This window comes from Puma concolor, chromosome B3 (assembly GCF_028749965.1).
Source record: "Puma concolor isolate L17-30 chromosome B3, mPumCon1.1.hap2, whole genome shotgun sequence".
In the NCBI taxonomy this organism is placed as follows: domain Eukaryota; kingdom Metazoa; phylum Chordata; class Mammalia; order Carnivora; family Felidae; genus Puma; species Puma concolor.
The window spans coordinates 18,273,723-18,293,672 of NC_141672.1; the positions used below are offsets into that span (position 1 = coordinate 18,273,723).

General features: G+C 36.7%; 1 long non-coding RNA gene across 10 annotated transcripts in view; it reads right to left on the minus strand.

Annotated features, from left to right (window-relative positions):
* LOC147579786 (uncharacterized) overlaps positions 1–19,950 on the minus strand; it is a 494,570-nt gene that overhangs the window by 186,190 nt on the left and 288,430 nt on the right. For 5 of the 10 annotated variants that reach the window (XR_015252119.1, XR_015252118.1, XR_015252114.1 and 2 more), the window contains one exon: positions 3,852–8,414. This is a non-coding gene — a long non-coding RNA (uncharacterized LOC147579786). Of the gene's footprint in view, positions 1–3,851; positions 8,415–19,950 lie in introns of those variants that run through there. The other 5 variants (XR_015252116.1, XR_015252117.1, XR_015252112.1 and 2 more) reach the window with 4 other exon arrangements.

Genomic DNA, 19,950 nt, shown 5'->3' on the forward strand with positions numbered 1-19,950 from the left:
AATGAGATGATATTAAGAAGTTGGGCTTTGGGAGGTAATTAGGTTTTTAGGAGATATCATGAGGTAGAGCCCCATGATGTAATAAGTATTCTTACAGGAAGAGAAATAGACTAGAACTTTCTATCTCCATCATCTGAGGATACAATGGTAAGACAGCAGTCTGCAAACCAGGAACCGGGGCTTTCACCAGGAACATAATTGGCTAGTAACCTGATCTTGCACTTTCTAGACTCCAGAACTGTGAGAAATACATTTCTGTTGTTTAAACAACCTAGCCTGTAGTATTTTGTTACAGCAGTCTGAGCTAAGGCAGAAACTAGTATTGAGAAGGGAACTGCTGCTGTAACAAATACTATAAATGTGGAAGCAGGTTTGGGACTGGATAATGGGTAGAAGCTTGTAAGAGTTTTGAAGAACATGCTTGACAGAAATCACTGATACTGCTGTAAAGGGGATTTAAAAGGGATTTCTGGTGAGGACTCAGAGGAAAAAAAAAAAAGAGAAGAGCTGTAAAAAGAGTAATACATAATATAATAATCACATACAGAACATTGGTAGAAATAAAAATGGTAAAGGCCATTCTGATGAGGTCTCAGACAGAATTGGGGAAAAATATGGGACAATGGAATAAAGATGATCTTTTTTCGAAAGTAGCAAAAACTTGGCTGAATTGTGTTTGTGTCATAGGGTTTGGTGAAAGGTAGAACTTGTGAGCTAAGGAATTAGACACATTTTTTGTTTGCTTTACTGTACTTTGTTTTATTGTGTTTTATACAAATTGAAGGTCTGTGGCAACCCCGTGTTGAGCAAATCTATGGGCACCACTTTTCCAACAGCATTTGCTCACTTTGTGTCTCTGTTCACATTTTGGTAATTCTCACAACATTTCAACTTTTTCATTATTACTTTTTTTAATTTTTTTAATGTTTATTTATTTTTGACAGAGAGAGAGAGAGACAGAGCATGAGTGGGAGAGGGGCAGAGAGAGCGAGAGACACAGAATCTGAAACAGGCTCCAGGCTCTGAGCTGTCAGCACAGAGTCCGACACGGGGCTCGAACTCACAGACCACGAGATCATGACCTGAGCTGAAGTCGGACGCTCAACCGACTGAGCCACCCAGGAGCCCCTATTATTATTATATTTGTTATGGTGAACGATGATAAGTGATCTTTGATGTTACTATTGTTAATTGTTTTGGGTCATCATGATCCATGCCCATATAAGACAGTGAACTTCATCAATAAACGTTGTGTGTGTTCTGACTGCTCTGTTGACCACCCATTTCCCCATTTCTCTCCTTCTCCTAGACCTCCCTCTTCTCTGAGACACACAATATTGAATAGGCCAATTAAGAACCCTACAATGGCCTCTAAGTATACAAGTGATAGGAAGAGTCGCACATCTTTCACTTTAAATCAAAAGCCAGAAATGATTAATCTTAGTGAAGAAGTCATGTTGAAAGCTGAGATAGGCCACAGGTTTCTTCAACCAGTTAGCCACGTTGCAAATGGAAAGGGAAAGTTCTTGAAGGAAATTATAAGTGCTGCTCTAGTAAACGCATGAATGAGAATGAAGCAAAACAGTCTTCCTGCTGATCTGGAGAAAGTTTTAGTGGTTTGGAGAGGTGGTCAGAAGAGCCACAACAGTCCCTTAAGCCAAAACCTAATCCAGGGCAAGGCCCTAACTCTAATTCTGTGAGGCTGACAGGTGATGGAGCCGCAGAAGGAAAGTTTGAAACCACCAGAGTTTGATTCATGAGGTTTAAGGAAGGAAGCCATCACACGGTGAAGCAGAAAGTGCAATGTAGAAGCTGCAGCAAGTTACCCAGAAGATGCAGCTAAGATCATTACTGAAGGTGGCTACACTAAATGACACATTTTCAGTGTAGATAAAACAGTCTTATATTGGAAAAAGATGCCATCTAGATTTTCACAGTTAGAGAAGAGAAATCAATGTATGGCTTCAAAGTCAAAGGACAGGCAGACTCTTTCGTTAGGGGTGAAAGCAGCTGGTGACTTTAAGTTGAAGCCAATGCTCATTGGCCATTCTGACAATCCTAGGGCTTTTCAGAATGATGCTAAATCTACTCTGCCTATGCTCTATAAATGGAATAACACGGCTTGGATGATTTCACATCTGTTTACAACGTGCTTTACTGAATATTTTAGGCCCACTGTTGAGACCTACTGCTCAGAAAAAAAGGCTTCTTTCATATTATTGCTCATTGACAATGCGCATGGTCACCCAAGAGCTCTCATGGAGATGCACAATGAAATTACTATTATTTTCATGCCTGATAACACGATATTTATCCTGCAGCCTCTGGATCAAGGAGTGATTTTGACTTTCAAGTCTTATTATTAAAAAAATACATTTCATAAGGCTATAGCTAGGGCCTTTGGAAGTAATTAGGTTTAGATGTGGTCAAGAAAATGAAGCCTCCATGACAGAATCCGTGTCCTTATAAGAAGAGAAAGGGCCTGTAGTCTGCCATGTGAGAATCAAATGAGAGGACAGCTACGTGGGAACCAGGAAAGGGTTCTCGTCAGGGACTGAAGCAGCAGGCACCTTGATCTTAGACTTCTAGTCTCCAGAGCTGTGAGAAATACATTTCTGTGTTTAAGCCACCCCATCTGTGTCATGTGTTATGGCAATATAGATTGACTGAGGCAAATGATGAATTTAACTCTCCTTCTGCTTTATTTACTTGCTGAGAGATAAGCACCTATTGGATCTCCTGGAGCTAACAAGAGAGTGAAACAGATTGAAAGAGTATTCTATAATAGAAAATCTATACAAAAAAAACATCTTGGGGGCAGCTGGGTGGCTCAGTTCATTAGTGTCCAACTCTTGGTTTCAGCTCAGGTCATGATCTCATGGTTCCGTGGGACTGAGTCCTACATCAGGCTCCACAATGACAGTGCAGAGGCTTCCTGGGGGTTCTCTCCCTTTCTCTCTCTGCCCCTTCCCTGCTTGTTCTCTCTCTCTCAAAATAAATAAGTAAATATAATGTGTGTGTGTGTGTGTGTGTGTGTGTGTGTGTGTGTGTGTGTATACATGTAATTGTTATTGGCTATAAGTGATTTAGTGATCACTAGTATGCAAAGTTATATGTAGATCTTTCACAGTTGATTTTTTTTTTTAATTTTTTTTTTCAATGTTTATTTATTTTTGGGACAGAGAGAGACAGAGCATGAACGGGGGAGGGGCAGAGAGAGAGGGAGACACAGAATCAGAAACAGGCTCCAGGCTCTGAGCCATCAGCCCAGAGCCCGACGCGGGGCTCGAACTCATGGACCGTGAGATCGTGACCTGGCTGAAGTCTAACGCTTAACTGACTGCGCCACCCAGGCACCCCTTTTTTTTTTTTTTTTAATTTTTTTTTTCAACGTTTATTTATTTTTGGGACAGAGAGAGACAGAGCATGAACGGGGGAGGGGTGATTTTTTTAACAAAATAATTACAGAACACCTTTTATGAAACAGAATTAATGACCATGACTACAAAGATGGGTGATTGCTTTCAACATTTTTTTTTTTTTTTATCCTATAGCTGAAGAAGAACTCTGTGACATTCAGGAAAGATTAGATCACACCCATTTTATTCTCACATAAATGTTTTTTTTTTTTTTTTAATTTTTTTTTTTTCAACGTTTATTTATTTTTGGGACAGAGAGAGACAGAGCATGAATGGGCGAGGGGCAGAGAGAGAGGGAGACACAGAATCGGAAACAGGCTCCAGGCTCTGAGCCATCAGCCCAGAGCCCGAAGCGGGGCTCGAACTCACGGACCATGAGATCGTGACCTGGTTGAAGTCGGACGCTTAACCGACTGCACCACCCAGGCGCCCCTCACATAAATGTTTTTAAAAGAAGGAAGAGCATTTTTGTTTTTCGTTGAGGAGGATTCTTGAACAAAAGAAAGGATTAAAATTATACATTGTAAATTGTTTTCCCACTCTTGATATTGTTCAATACTAATGGTTATTTGAATATAAAGCAGTTCCTTTCAAGTAACCGGAACTGATGTGATCCAGAGTGTAAGTATATCTTCCTTGACTTCTCTGTAAAGTTGCTGCTATCAATCTGTTACAAAGATATTGTAGGAAGCGTGCATAATATGAATGCAGAGGCACATGAACATTGTTTTATTACCTTAAAACCAACTACTTCTGAGCCCATATATCAGGACAATTTTTCTTACAACTTCTGTATGAATCAGTGGAATTCATAAAAATATTATAAATTAAAACAAGACAAACAAGATGTTGAATGGAGACAATCATATTAGGTACATACTTGAAAAATATTAAAAAGCTTTTTGTCACCTAGTATGTGAAGCTTCACTTTGGGGATCACATCAATAAAAGTCCCGAACATCATGAATCATATTTTCCAGTCTAGCATATGAATGAGTGATAAATCTATACCCCAGTAGGTCATCTTGGAGAGAAAGGTAAAATAATGACTAGGCCACAACCTTAAGTACCAAGGTAGGGAAGTCAAAACAAACATTTTAGTGTTGCTCCATCTCAAAGGAAAACAAATGTCATTTGAACATTGCACATGTATAGTCCAGTAACTACAGGAATAATCCAGCAGCTGACACTGTGTTCAGAAATAATTGTTCTTGTAGGATAATGTGAAATTAAAAAAAAAATTGTCTACTAATTTTTGGATAAAGCTGCTATAATTAATTTTGATACAATTTCAGGTTTATTTTGGTAAACTAGAAATTAATTCTGTCCATTATGGTAGGATTGGGCTTCTTCTGAAAGCCCGAATATGGATGTTAGCATCTACGTTTTCATATTTAGTGAAAATGCATATTGGTTACAACTCTCTTTACTAAGGAGGACCTGTTTATAGGAAGAAAGAAGAAGGAGATATTAAAAAAGGAGTCTAAAGTTATAACATAGAGGACTTTGTGGATCATGCAAAGAGTTTAGAATTCATCTTCTGTATAATAGTGAACACAAATGAAGAGTTCAAATGTAGAAGAGCAGATACATATTTGGAAAATTCCCTATATATAGTCACTCTTTCGATAGTAAGAAACATTGGGTTTTACTAGTGCTGCTTAGAATTTGAGTCCTTTCATAAAGACATCAGATTCTAGGGTTTTGGTCAAAATTCTCTGGCAGGATGCAATAAACTGAAACACTTTATGTTAGGGCTCAAAAATATTTTGTGTGCTTGCCTTCTAAATTCATGACTTTAGATCGTCCTGTATTTTCCTAATCAATGCCATTGAACAACTACAGTTGAACTAGATATGGAAAGGCAGGAATGGATTCAGGAAAGTGTTTCCCTTACAAGATTTATGTTTTAAAATATGCAAAGGGGTTTTAGCTGAAAGAGAAATACATCACATATAGTAGTTTCTCACATGCTCATCAAAAACACCACTTATTAAAAGATAATATCAATTTTGGGGTGTTTAGAATTATACAGTTGAGAAGATAACCTTATGACTCTGAATTCAAGGATTTCTGTAATGAAAATGCATATGGTATTAGAATCAGAAAAAAAAGGAAAAAAGGTGGAGGGTAGAAGAAAGTGACACCCTGCAGCAAAGATGAAAAGAAGCAACTTAGCGATTAATCATGTCTCAAGAACTTATTTTTTTAAGTTTATTAATTTTTATTTTGAGAAAGACAGAGAAAACATGAGTGGGGAAGTGGCAGAGAAACAGAGAGAGAGAGAGAGAGAGAGAGAGAGAGAGAGAGAGAGGGAATCCCAAGCAGGCTCCCTGCTGGCAGCTCAGAACCCAGCAAGGGGCTTGAACTCAAGAAACCAGGAGATCATGACCTGAGCTGAAACCAAGAGTCCAATTTAACTAGCTGAGTCACCCAGGCGCCCCTCTCCAGAACTTATTTTAATTCCCTAATATTTTATCTAACATGCCTCCAAGTCTCCCCAAGGCCTCACAAAATTTTCTGACATCACTCTTTTTTCATGAAGGTGTGCTTCTGGGTTTTGTCATTTGCCAAGCCGGTCAGCATTCACACCTCCATCCATTTCCTTGGTTGTGGGGTATCTCAGAGAGTGATGGGCACTCCCACTGCCTCTAATTGGATGGATTTGCTACCTACCATGCCAATAGTTAGAAATTAAATTGTTTTCTGTAAGGATTTTCTGCATATTTAGAATGATTACTCTATTTGTCTGCTCTTTTCTTGTAATTTTGGTGTATATACAGGCAAAATGGGGAATATTCTCCCCAAATCTGGTATTTCCTCAAATATAAGCATAAAGCCTCAGCCTAATAAAGTATCAGAACTAAATGGTAGTCATGGATAGAACTGTTTAAACAAAACGCGGTGACTAGTAAAACCACTTTATGCTTTTTAATTAGTCTACCTCGGCGCCAGTTGGAATTTAAGGTATGGCTTCAGATATTACTCGAAAACACTAATAATAATATCCCCAAACTTAACACACTTTACCATCCAAAAATATATGATACTCACATGTAACTTATAAAATAGTTTTCATAATATTAAATAAAACTTAATATGATCTAATATACACTATTTGCCAATCTGATAAGAACTAAAAATAGAAAAATAGAACTAGTGATTATTCATGTTAGACCCCAAATACAAGTTTAAACAGTCTTTGTAATTTTGAGATTTAAATGAACTATTTATAATACAATCCTGCAGAAAATAGTCCATGTCTCTGAATCGAGATACCAGAGCAGACTTATGGTTGCCAAAAAATGACAGTTTTGGACATTCCACATGTCTGAATGATGGCTTCATCTGACTTCACAACATCTGCTTTTGGTAAAGGTCTTGTAGTCTTGTAGCACATTGCAGATATTTCAGGGAAGAGAGAGAATTCTTTGTCAAAACAGAATTATCTGGAATTTTGCTGTAAATTATGTTTAGGAGCCCAACCCTTTTGTGTATATAGTTATTAAGAGATTAATTATTAACTCAAAAATAATATTCTTCTATGTGCTGGCCTCCAAAATCCCTGATCTTAGCGGACTCATAGGTTAAGTGTGGCATTTCACAAGTAAACAGATAACTGGAATACTATGCTGCAATAGATAAGATAGAGCAATACACAAGATATCATGGAAGCAGAGAAAGAGAGTTCCCAGTCTAGATTTGGAGGCTTAATACATAGTCAAAAAAGTAATCTAAAATCAAGGAGCATAAACAGAAATGGACTCAAAGAAACCAAGCAATGGGCCTTTGGCAGCATCTAGTTCAGCCACATTTTGTATGCAAGAACACTGATGTGTAGAAAGATAACACGTCAAGTAATCTAATATAGAGACTGATGAAGCTCAGAACTTTAATACCAACTTAGTTTTCCTTGTACCTCAGTGTACTTAGCAGTCAGTTACCTGAAGTTGTTCTGCCCAGGCCTAATTTCTGGACAGGTGACTCCATATTGTGTTGATGACTGGTCCAATCATCATGGATCAGGTGAGTGTGGAATCATGTCATAGAAAACAGCTAGAGCCCGTTTTGCAGTTGGTAGGTGTACTTAGAAAGATAATCGAATGAACACATACCATTGTCTCAGCCACGGAAAGGATTCTGTTACCATATTTGCCTTGAGAACTTTTAGTCACCAAGTCAGAAATGTCTCTGTCATATACCAAGAGGGCAGAAGTCGGGAGGATTTGTAGGCAGGATTGTAGGACTTGACCAAAGAGGGATAGAAACCCTTGATCGAAGACTTTTACCACAGGGCAAAAAACTGTTCAGGGCAGTAAATTACTCCATGGGTTGCAGAGAAGGAAGGTTTTGCAGAAGCACATGGTGATGTGTCAAAGGAAAATTCAAGTCTCACTTTATGAAATTTGCCTCATATTTCATGGCAGAGGGGACCACAAACAGGGAAGAAAGAAAGAGAGAGAGGGAAGAAGGAAAGAAGGAAAGAAGGAAGGAAGGAAGGAAGGAAAGAAGGAAGGAAAAGAGAGAGAGAGAAGAGAAAGAAATACCAGAATGGCATTGTAAGGCTCTAATATAATAGATCTCTGAAGTGGTAAAGTGGTAGAGACAGATGGTTAAAGCAAGTGAAAGCTTATCAGAACAAAGGTAGGTGGGGGACAGTATCAGCAATTAACCTTTGTGGCTAGGGACTCCAATTTTTCTACAGACCTCAGAGAAAGCAACTGAGATAATTTATTATCCAGACTTCTGAGATTATTATGTATCATATTGAGAGCATATTCTGGCTGAATGAAGGTTATATAAGAATTCATGAAGTGCTACTTCATTTGTAAATGAAATATTGATGAGTATATATAACAAAAAAGTAGATGCCATTTCTTGCAATAATTACCAGGAAAAACAAGCAACATAAATACCTTTGTATATTTTGCTGTTCTTTGCATGAGAAGATAACGCTATAGACATACTGCAAGATTCATGCTTGGAGTAACTTTTCTGAAAAAAAAAAAAAGGAATGAAATGAAGGTACTCTTGAACAAAATTAGTAAGTAATCCACAAAGCCTGTTTTTTTTCTTGACTTTATTATTAGCATGTCATAATCTCAGCTACTGAGTGGTATTTCTAAAGAGAATATATTTCAGGTTGTAAACTTTACTGTTTATTTTGGATAACATTACATAAACCTGATAATGATTTCAGGACTGATTATAGGACTCCATTTGCAAACTTGACTAGGTCTGTCATTTTATTAACAATGTCACTATTCCTTCATGTGATTACTATCTTATCTTAATTATATTATATTATATTATATTATATTATATTATATTATAATATTATATTACATTATATTATATCAGTGTTACAAATAAAAATGGACAATTATTTAATATAATAATTTAAAGAAAAACAAACTATGGAGGTCTCATGAAAATGAAGACCATTTGGAGCATTAAAGCTTCCATAATCGTGGGAAAACTGGACAGTTATATGCAAAAGAATACAACTAGACCACTGTCTTACACTGTACAAAAAAACTAAACTTAAAGTGGAATAAAGACTCAAATGTGAAACCTGAAACCATAAATCCCCAGAAGAAAACAGGGTAGTAATTTCTTTGACATCAGGCATAGAAATGCTTTTTCTAGATATGTCTCACCAGGCAAAGGAAACAAAGCAACATTAAGTTATTGGGACTACATGAAAATAAAAAGCTTTTGCACAATGAAGGAAACCATCAACAAAATGGCAAGGCAACCAACTTACTGAATGGGAGAAGATACATGAAAACGATGTCTTTGATGAGCGGTTAATATCCAAAACATATACAGAATATATATGACTCAACATCAAAGAAACAAATAACCCAATTAAAAAATGGGCAGAGGACCTAAATAGACATTTTCCAAAGAAGGCATAGAGATGGCCAACAGACACATGACAAGATGCCCACATCACTCATCATCAGGGAAATGCAAATCAAAACTACAGTGAGATGTCACCTCCTATCTGTCAGAATGGCTAAAATAAAAAAGACAAGAAATAACAAGTGTTGGCAAGGATGTGGAGAAAAAGGAACCTTCGTGCACTGTTGGCAGAAATGCAAATTGGTGCGGCCATGTGGGAAACAGTATGAAAGTTCCTCAAAAAATTAAAAATATAATTATCATTTAATGCAATAATTCTACTACTGGGTATTTTCTGAAAGAAAGTGAAAACACTAATTTGAAAAGATATATGCACCCCAATGATTACTACAGCATTATTTACAATAGCCAATATTAGAAGTAACCCAAGTGTTATCCATAGATGAATAAAGAAATGTGTAATGGGTATATATATATATATATATATATATATATATATATATAATGGATATATAATGTGGTATATCTATATATCTAATATAGATATATAATGTGAGGTATCTATATATAGATATGTAATGTGAGATATATATAATGTGATATATATCACAATATGATGTGATATAAATTATGTGATATATATCACATTTATACATATGTGGTATTATATACATATACATTATATACATATAATGTGGTGTGTGTGTATGTGTGTGTGTGTGTGTGTGTGTGTGTATATATATATATATATATATATATATATACATATATACATATATATTTATAATTACTCAGCCATAGAAAAGAATGAGATCTTGCCATTTACAACAACATGAGTGGACCTAAAATGTATGATGCTAAATGAAATAAGCCAGACAGAAAAAGACAAATACCATATGAGTTTACTCATATGTGGACTTTAAGAAACAAAATAAATGAAGAAAAAAGACAAAAAAAACAGACTCTTAAATAGAAAACAGACAGATGTCTGCCAGAGGGGAGGTGGGTAGGGGTGATGGGTGAAATAGAGAAAGAGAATTAAGAGTACACTTATCCTGATGAGCATTGAGTGTGTAGGGAATTGTTGAATCCTTATATTATACACTTGAAACTAACACAGCACTATGTTAATTATACTTCAATAAAGTTCCCATAATTGATCATTATGGTTCAGTGCTTATGAACTCTGAAGTCAGCTTCCCTTTGTGCAAAACCTGTGGCATCTCTTCACAGTTCTGAGGATTTAGGCAGAAATTTCATCATATAATTTTTCAGTTTATTTTGCTATAAATAGAGCAAAATACAATGACCTACTTTGTGTGCTGATTAAATGAGATTTTTTTTTAAAGTACCTAGTAAAATACTGCTCATAGGAAAAAAAAAAAAAACAACAAGAAATCTTAGCTATCAATATTCTAAGATTAAATGTTAGGAGATAGGAGTTTCTAAATCCTAGCTTAATATTTACTAACCAGGAAATTCCACACATAGCAGGATTGCTTTGAGTTTCAAAGGTAATCTATAAATTCTTCGATGAAGTGTAGTTACTTTGAAATAATTCTGGGCTCACAGATTGTAAGAAATAAACTTTTAAATAACGTCACCTGAATATCCAAATTAAAGAGGTGAAACGCCATACAAGAGTTGTTTCACTGGCATATTGGGGCTGGGCAAAATATGGTCAATTGAATATATGAATAATTCAAATTTATCACGAACATACTTTATTTTTCTTCCATTCATAGTGTGGAGAAAAATTTCAGTCTTCGGTTATTTCAATAAAAACAGCCAACTAAGTACCACTGAAAGACTCTTGAGTGATTTGTGATCTTATAGGGCACCTATAGGTTTACCCCCGAAACCTGCATGCAAGAGGCATACCATTGCAACTAGAGATTTGTTATTAAATTGATGCACAGCTGAGATATAGGCAAATACATCTGAAGTAACAGAATTGTTAAGAATACTGAAGAAATCTCACTGAGTCCATTAATATATTCAGAGAAAATAACTTGTCAATCAGAAAAAAAAAAAAAGAGAGAGAGAGAGATTGGTCAGGAAAGTGAGCCTTCAAGCATGATTTGCAGAGGCAAGTATCTGTAACATCAATTCAAGCACAATTCAGAGGTTCTTTAAGAAAGAAAATATTCACTAAAGTATTTATGGTGCTATTGGTAAACCATTCCAGGAGAGAGGCAGACCTACCTCAAGGTAATTCTATTAACATAGGTAACACATTCCTTTCAGTGTAGGAAATTCTAATTATAATAGAATCAGCATCAGAACAGGGGCATTTAAAGGATTAGCATAAGAAGGGTCCTAAGTAAAATTTAGTTCCATTTATAGAAATTCCTATTGTTTAAATATAGATGCCTTTCATTTCAAAATTATCTGGTCCTTACACTAATTAATAAATTATGATTTGGCTTCATATTTCAGTTTTGTGAACTATTGGTTTTTGTGTCCCTGAGGAAGGAATTGCTTCTTATTGTGTAGACCTATCAAGTTTCTGACCATGAAAATCTGAGCACCAGGTCTTGCCTGAGGTAAATCCCCCAACCCCCAAGGTAGGTATGCTGGCTCCTTCTGGAAACCTCCAGACCCCAACTAAGTTTCCATTATACCATTCATGTAACTCTTGTCTTTATAGAAAATCTGTTCTCAGAGACTAGTTACTATTCAGTCTCTTGGTTTTAAAGCTTCTTAATAAGCTCTTATTCCAAACCTCTACCAGCAGCTCAAGACTTTTTAGCTCTTGACTCATCTATCTGCACTGGGATATCTAAAAGCGTATCTAAATTAATCAGTTTAGAAGGGATCCACCCACCAACTGCATGAATGTCCTGTCTCTCCTGTATTCTTCCCCATTATGGTAAGTGGCACCATTTCATTTAATTGTTCAGGCTTAAAAGCCAGGAGTCTTGCTTTCTTACTCACCCGTGAACAAACTATCATAGCAATTGCTGTCAATTCCTCACTTCAAAACTGATTACGTTGAATCTATTCACCTCACTACCACCCCGATCAGCTGTTATCCTCATAGTCTATGAACTAGTCTAATATCTTCCACCTTCCCTTTCTCTCATAGATGGGATGTTTGTACCCCCCCCCCCCACGCCTCATTTATATGCTGAAATTCTAACCCCCAGTGAGATGGATGTTGGGAGGTGGAAGCTTTGGTAGGTAATTGGATCATGAGGACTGAGGTCTCATGAATAGAATTAGTGCCCTTATAAGACATTAGGGAGTTTCCTTTTTCTGTACTTGAGGAGGCAACAAGAAGAGGGCCATGTACAAATCAGAAAGAGAGCTCTCACCGTAACTCAATTTGGCCGCACCGTGATCTCAGATTTTACAACTTACAGAATGGTGAAAAGTACATTTTGTTTGTTTGTTTGTTTAAGCAACCCAGTTTATTCTGTCTTAGCAGCCCAATCTAAGACTTGTCCCAGTGATTTTTTATACCCAGCCACCAGGGTTATTTTTTAAAATTATGAATCCCTTCATGCCATTATCAGACATCTAAGATTAAAATCCACACACTGAGGGGCGCCTGGGTGGCAATCGGTTAAGTGTCCAACTTCAGCTCGGGTCATGATGTCATAGTTCGTGGGTTTGAGCCCCGGGTCAGGCTGTGCTGACAGCCCGGAGCCTAGAGCCTGCTTCGGATTCGGTGTCTCCCTCTCTCTCTGCCTCTCCCCTGTTCATGCTCTGTCTCTCTCTCTCTCTCAAAAATAAATAAATATTAATAAAATAAAATAAAATCCACACACTGAATGCTGATTTATGAGGCAGTCCAAGATCTGCCCTCTGATGGCTTTTGCACCCCAGCATCTCCTCTTGCCCACCGGGTTCCAGACCCACTATGGTGTTCTCTCTTCCCTTAAAACAATTTTTTTAATGTTTATTTATTTTTGAAAGAGAGAGGGAGAAAGAGCATGAGTGGGGGAGGGGCAGAGAGAGAGAGGGAGACGCAGAATCCGAAGCAGGCTTCACTCTCTGACCTGTCAGCACAGAGCCCAATGAGGGGCTCGAACTCATAAACCGTGAGATCATGACCTGAGCCAAAGTCAGACGCTTAACCTACTGAGCCACCCAGGCGCCTCTCTCTTTCCTTTTTAATTCTCAGTTCTTGCATTTTTTGTTAAGTAGCCGGTACACCCATCATGGGGCTCGAACTCACCACCCCAAGATCAACAGTCACACACTCTACTGAGCCAGCCAGACGACCCTCGTTCTTGCAGTTGTTAATTCTCTGCTTGGAATTCTTTCTTCCTAGGTCTTTCCCATGGTTCAGCTCTGACTGTGAAGTATCACCCCTCAGAGGGTCTTTCCCACTGTAACCCCACAGACATTCTTTTGCAAAACATCATGCTTTGTTTCCTTCATGATACATGCCATTTCCTCATAGAATCTCATCTGTTTCTGTCTATGAAAACAGGGTAGCTGTGGGACAGATTCTTGGTTGTTTTCCCCACACCAAGAACAGATCCTCCTAAGGATTTATTAAAGGAATAGATTTCACAAGGAACAGAGGTCAGAGGACACTGGGAGAAAATATATTTTGGGGATGACATAGTCCAATTTATTTTTTATTTTTCAAAGTCCAGAACTGTGTCAGTGATTACATTTGCCTACGGGCTTTCAACTGGTTAACAATGAGAGCACAACTCACACAAAAGTTTTCTGACTTCTAGTTCATGGTACATTTAACATATCACACCACCTGTTCAATAGCCCTATTCCTCTAGAAATACACATAGAAGTCATAGAACTTTCACTAACTTTACTTTGCATTTATAGCCCATCTATTCTTATACACAGTAGGGCTTTGAGATAGTGGACAAAATTTAAACATAAATAAAACAGCACTGTGTTGAGACATACACATAGATTTTCTGTGTAATTAAGGGGCCATAATATAGTGTGCCATTTATTAAAGAATAGAGTAATAATTGTTTTAAACAGTGCTTCTCCCATAGACTAATTAATACTGCTTAAATCAGCATTTCCTACTCACACACAAATTGTAACCTGATTTCCTTAATGTGGTATTTTTATTCTGTCTTCAATGGATTACAATATATTTGAGGGAAAAACCCTACATTCCATTCCTTTTCTCACAAATCATTTGGCATCGTAGTTAATAAAATGCTCACCATACGGTGGAATCCAACTGCCATGTTCCAGAGTTCATTTCATTTTTCAAGAGGTAACCTCTGAGAACAGAAATAGTTTCTCAAGAGACCTGGGAAGGGTCTGTAAAAGGATATCATTTATGCCCAGATCGCATCGGTGCATTCCACCCAAATAGTCAAACATAAGAACAGGATTTGGCCAGAAGATTAAAACATAGCAAAAATAGCATTCTTGTTCCTCTGTGTCTGTGACATAAATTAAGAGGCACCGTAAAACCAACATCCACTCTAGACATCCTCAGGTCTAATTTTGTTATTTTTCTCATTAGTGGTCCAAACTGTAGTTCATCCTGAAGTGATCATGTTTCCTTTGCAATCTACTTTTATTTTCTGCTTTTAAGAAGTCCTTGTCAGAGCCTGGATTAATTAAGCTATGGAGTCCATTTTATAAATCTGGCTGTAGAAAAAGCCTGAGCCCTGGCTCCAGCAAAATGATCATCTCTCAGACATAGTCTAGGTTCACTGGCAGATCCCACGCTTCTGTAAATAATCTGTATGGTTTTCGGTTTGAATACTATTTTGACCAATAGATTTGACCATTGTCTACATTTCCACGGTTTTGTGGTTAATCAAATGTCTTAAGTTTAAGAGTCCTTGAGGCTATGAATTGTACAGCTTTTAAAGACTCCCTTGCTCACCAAGCTGAATTCAATACAGCAGAGTTGGTACAGGGCAGAGCAAAAAAGGAGGTTAACCACACTTGACTGTATCAGGTGTACATGTTTTGTCTGCATAATGCCAAAATACTGGTGCAAAGGAGAGACAAGAAGAACTTTTATTTATTTCCCTCTCTTGTTGTGAAGTTATTACCTCCTTGTCCCCTCTCCAAACACACCCCTATTTATTGGGGCCTCATAAAGTTGTAAATGTCAATTCATTATAGCAGAAATAATATAGGCATTTCTGTAAATGATGTACTTTACCCTCTCCCCAGGTTGTTTTTGAAGGAAATCATGGAAAATTCATTGCAGCCTCGAAAAATGTCCAGATAATAAATGTTTCTCTTTATATAAGTACATGGTATTCCTTGTAGAAAAATAACAACACATATTTGCAGATCATCTGTTAAGTTTGCTCAAGTTATATTTTCCTCTTTATTAATAGAGTTCAGAGTTGTAAGAATATAAAAACCCAACCAACTTGAGAGAAGGCTTCTGAATGTTACCTCTGTCATTATAACTTTTGTTTAAATTCTTTAAGAACTAAAATTAAATTCAATTGGAAAGTTATGTATATACATATATCTATATGTGTGTATATATATATGTATACATTATATATATATATACACACACACATATATATATATATATAACATATATACATACAGCATTTTTCTTCCATATTTATTCAAATGTATTTGGAGAATCTGGATGACATTTTACTGTGTCCATCAATGTGCCCACTTCTCATTACCATTGCTAACAGGAAAAAAACAATCTGTTCTGATATTCATAACTTTCAACTGTCCCTGCTTTCTGAAATCTTACAGCACCTTGAACTGTGCATGGGATTATATTATCCTGTTAATTTTAGGGACAGGTCAAATCACACATCTTAAAGTATTAGATCATAAAGCATGTTTAATGCATGCGTAATTCATCTTTGTACCAAATCCCAACCATACTGCACTGCTTCAGAAATCTTTTCTTAACACGTAAACACGTGAAATCAATGCACATGGGAGCACTGCACAGTTGAAAAGGGCAGGTGAACAAGCTGTGCGCGTGGACACATTCTATCTGCATCTTTTTGTTCACTCCATTTGTTATACAGATTTTGGGCTTCAGAACATATTTTGAGATTTCTCATCTTCCAAGCTATCAGCAATTTTCCGAATGATATTTTCAGCTTTTTTAGGGACAGACAATGAAACCAAAAAATGAGTTCCATGGGGAAGCTAATGGTGGGTAGTTATTCAGAGTCATGTCTGTACAGCTCCCTTTTTTGTAGGGGAATGAATTTCAATGATTCATCTATTTTGAGTCATGTTCATGCAAGTGTATTTCCTGGGATGGATTAAATTGACTGAAAACTAATGTAAGCAGAGTGAAAAATTAACAGGGTTTTAAAATCATTTTATTTATTGGCAGTGGGTAGTAAATTCAGAAGTCAATTTTCTATCCATAAATCAGGACAGAAGTTTATTTTTTTCTGAGGTTTATGAGTACATAGCGTGAGATGCATATATTAATATATTCAGTAAAGATGCAGTTACATTAAGTAACTGTCAGATTATCTCTGATGATAATTTATTCCTTTGACATCAACTAATGGTCATCCCACAGTATGTAACACCATGAAAGTAGCTTTTAGTGAATAACTTTAATTGATAACAGTAGATGGAAAGGACATAGTTTAAATATGCATAAACACACATTCACACATATATGCACACACATATATGTGTAACATATATGTCTTATATAACATATAGGATACAGAATATAAGATACAAAACTGTAAGTGCTTATAGCTGGTAAATAGGGAACAACTGTCATATTCTCTTAAAGCAAGGACATATTCTTTAGTCATTGATCATGGGGGCTGAGGAGGAAGAAAAATATCCTACGGTTAAAGAGACGGTGTTTTGTCTGACATGATCCACACAAAAAGTGAGTTGGGGGTGACTGTGCATCTTAACAATTTTAATCAGAAAGAACAGTATGTTATATAATACCAATCAAGGTTATATGTAAAAATCCCTCAAATTAATATAAAAGCACAATCTTGTTCCAGAGAATGCTATCTGCCTCGCTTATGATGTGCTGTGCTAATAGCAGGTAGTGGTATTGGCTGTGTTGGGTGTTCAGCTGTGCTGAAAACCTACTGAAAATGTGTGCCGACCGAACTACAGGAAGTATGGGTTCTTGTTTTGAAAGTTTCATTCATAATACAGGAGGTTCTAGATTATCAGTAGATCGCCATTGCATGGCAAAATTTTTCAGTAGGCTGTAAAAGGAAACAAGTAGACCAGAAGTACAATCTACAGTGCTGTCTGAAGCAATGATACATAAAGTAAAAGAAAAAGGCAAGGCACTTACTAGTAAATCATGAGAGGCTAAAGTAGAGCAAATCTTTACCAGAACTGTCTAGCAGAACTTTACCAGAACTGTGTGAGCTAAAAATATGACCACATAAGTAACTGAAAAATTTTTGGTAGCCATTAGCAAGTAAAAAAAAAAGTGAATTTTAATAATACATTCTAACTACAAAGATCCAACATATTTTGAGATGTATTCAATACACAATTATTGAGGTATTTACACTGTTTTTCATACCAAGTCTTGCAAATCTAGTATGTAATTTACACTTGGACTACATTTCAATTTTGACTAGACAGTTTCAATTTCAGTAGACACATGGGGTTAATAGCTTTCCAAATGGGACTGCTCAGGTTAGACAGAAATTCCTATAGTTAGCAAGAACTCAAAGGAAGGAAAGCTGATGTCACTCATGCACTAAAAAAAATATCATGATGTTTGAGGAAACATATTGAGTTAGATAATTCCGGGAACAGCCTCATATTCATGCCAGCTTCTTCTCATTTGGGGAGGAAGATTTCAAATTGAAGAAGAAAACATGGGGGACAGGTAAGAATATATCCCTGAAAATTCAAGCTGAATTGAGGTAAGGGATACGTAAGGAACCCGAAAACAAGGAGATATTTAATTTTTATTTATTTTTGAGACAGAACGTGAGCAGGGGAGGGGCAGAGAGAGAGGGAGAGACAGAACTGAAGCAGGTCCAGGCTCTGAGCTGTCCGCATGGAGCCCAATGGATCCCAACGTGGGGCTCGACTCTGGAAGTGCAAGATCATGACCATGAGATCATGACCTGAGCTGAATTTGGAAGCTTAACCAACTGAGACGCCCAAGGGTCCCAAGAAGGAGATATTTAAAGAATCTGTGTGCTCTACTGAGCTGCTATTAAGTCTAGTGTCTTCTACAGACTTCACAATTTGGTGACCACCTGACTGATTTCCTGGGATCCAGATGATCTTGCAAGTAAAGACCCTCCCCCCCCCCCCCCCCCCCCCCACACACACACACTCACACTCAAACTGTGGCACTGGAGATCAAACAACTATGCTATACAAGGCTCTGGTCTATTCTCCAGGATAGAGGGGTCATGCGGAGGGTAAGCAGATATTCCAGCTGGCCCAGGGCAGTTCCCCACCATGCTTATTATGCCAGTGTAATTATCCAAAGTTCTTTCTGCCACTGTCAAACATCTTCGGATTTAGAAGATAAATTATATGTTCACTCCATGAAGCAGACCCAGAAGAGCTCAAGGAATCCCACATCCAATAATGGTTCGAAGACCACAGATGCATTCCCAAGGTCCACACAGATGGGGAAAATTGGATGCAAGATTGTAATCCGTTGAAAACAAGTTGATGAGAAGAAGGAACTAAGCTGACTTCTTTGTACTTAAGTTGGTTTATTTCAAATGAGTATATATTTTCTCTCTCCATGGCTCTCCTTTTCTATGTAATTTTGTGTCCATTTGAATCCCAAAGTTGCTGTCACCATTAATAAAACTGAGTTGTTTAAAGCCACATATTTATTAAGCACCTAGCTGTTTCTTGCTCTATCTAGAGATTTCCTTAAATTATTAGACTTGTTTATTCTGAACTTACAGTTTTAAAATATATTCATAATAAACAGCCCTAAATAAAGTGGTTGATTAAGACCCTCACCTTGTGTCCTATTTTTTTTTAATAATTATTATTACCTCTTTACTGACCTTTATATGGATACGCTTTAGGGGACATTTCAAGTTTCCAATTAACTTTGAATGTGACTAGAGTTTTATAAATGAGGGATGATTTAGGCAAATTTATGGCATGTAAAAGATTATAGTTAACTATGTGCTAAAGTAAAAACCTAGCTATCTGGAAAGTATTTATTTATAGAGGAACATAAACAACTTGCATTAGAGAAATTTACAAGAATCTGAGGAATGATCAGAATGTATCTAATGCATTTATATGTGGATATAAAATATGTAATTTATTATATTGATTTTCAGCTATCAAAGATGCAGCAATCATAGTGACTTTACCTTCTTTTCCAAGATATCTTATCAAAATTATCAAAATGATTTTATTTTACTGTGTGTCCATAATGACTACATGAGTCAGGATGCCTTGACTTTTATATTTTCTTCTATCTTTTCTATTCAAGCCCTTAATAGACAAGGGACAAAATCCTCATTATCTACAATAAGAAAAAGCAATAATTTAATGAAAAAGGTACCTCCAATGCAGTAATAACAAGCAGATACCAATTCATAGTTTTGTTTTCTTTATTTTTTAAAGTAACTTCTTAATCCTGGATATTTACTAAAGTCAATCTTTGTTCAAAATTGTTTGGAATTTGAGTGAATTAAATTAGATGGCATTATAAAAATCTTACCTTTTTATGACTTTCAAAAATGCACATGCACTCATCAATCTGAAA